This window comes from Orbicella franksi, unplaced genomic scaffold (genome assembly GCF_964199315.1).
Source record: "Orbicella franksi unplaced genomic scaffold, jaOrbFran1.1 SCAFFOLD_191, whole genome shotgun sequence".
Classification (NCBI taxonomy): domain Eukaryota; kingdom Metazoa; phylum Cnidaria; class Anthozoa; order Scleractinia; family Merulinidae; genus Orbicella; species Orbicella franksi.
The window spans coordinates 40,001-41,010 of record NW_027670671.1 but is presented as its reverse complement, the minus strand read 5'-3'; the positions used below and the strand labels follow the sequence as shown (position 1 = coordinate 41,010).

The following is a 1,010-nucleotide window of genomic DNA, read 5'->3' as shown; positions in this document are numbered from 1 at the left end:
TGGCAACAGAGCGCCGGATGCCGGAAAGTTGGTCAAACTTGATCATTTAGAGGAAGTAAAAGTCGTAACAAGGTTTCCGTAGGTGAACCTGCGGAAGGATCATTACCGATGCAATCCAAAAACAACTCCGTTGTTTGCTCTGTGAACTGTACCAAACCATTTAGGGGTCGGCCCGGGCCGTTAAATGGCGATCGGACGTGCAACCGCGCGGCCGCCTCGCCTGCCCCGCCTGTGTTTTTCCCGTGGCCAATGTACGTGTCTATTGTCTGATGTGACTGTGACGGCGTCCGCCGACCGGCGGTTCGCCCGAAAGTTGGAAAGAAAAATGCCAGAGACAACTTTTGACGGTGGATCTCTTGGCTCACGCATCGATGAAGAACGCAGCCAGCTGCGATAAGTAGTGTGAATTGCAGAATTCAGTGAATCATCGAATCTTTGAACGCAAATGGCGCTCTTGGGTTCTCCCAGGAGCATGTCTGTCTGAGTGTCGGATATCATCCATCGCAGGCAAAAACTTGCCGGCGGCGTTGAGGCGTCACGGCCACCCAGTGGGAGCGGCCGTGTCCCTTGAAAGGCAGAGAGACTCACTGCGGTTGCCGGGTTTTTCCCGCGGCACACCAGCGGAGGCTAAAAGTGTGGCCAGTCCTTCACGTGCCGTCGGGTGCCCGCCGCTCGAGTCGCGGAGGCGAAGCATACCTTCTTGACCTCAGATCAGGCAAGGCTACCCGCTGAATTTAAGCATATTAATAAGCGGAGGAAAAGAAACTAACAAGGATTCCCTCAGTAACGGCGAGTGAAGCGGGAAGAGCTCAAATTTGAAATCTCCGATGCCTGCATCGGCGAGTTGTAGTTGCGAGAAGCACTTTCTAGGTGGATCGGCGGTGCCTAAGTTGCTTGGAACAGCAGGTCGCAGAGGGTGACAACCCCGTCTGTGGCGCCGCCGGCCGCTGACGATGTGCTTTCGAAGAGTCGGGTTGTTTGGGAATGCAGCCCAAAATGGGTGGTAAACT

The 1,010-nt window shown here is 54.8% G+C and overlaps 2 non-coding genes across 2 annotated transcripts in view; both read left to right on the top strand.

The window, feature by feature from the left end:
- Positions 1 to 336: 336 nt before the first annotated feature.
- LOC145473934 (5.8S ribosomal RNA) lies at positions 337 to 490 on the top strand. Its single transcript, XR_014045028.1, has one exon. It is a non-coding gene; the product is annotated as a 5.8S ribosomal RNA (ribosomal RNA).
- A 211-nt stretch (positions 491 to 701) lies between these two features.
- The window catches only part of LOC145473930 (large subunit ribosomal RNA), a 3,631-nt gene continuing 3,322 nt past the window's right edge, over positions 702 to 1,010 (top strand). The window contains exon 1 of the ribosomal RNA XR_014045024.1: positions 702 to 1,010. This exon is cut by the window's right edge and continues 3,322 nt beyond it. This is a non-coding gene — a ribosomal RNA (large subunit ribosomal RNA).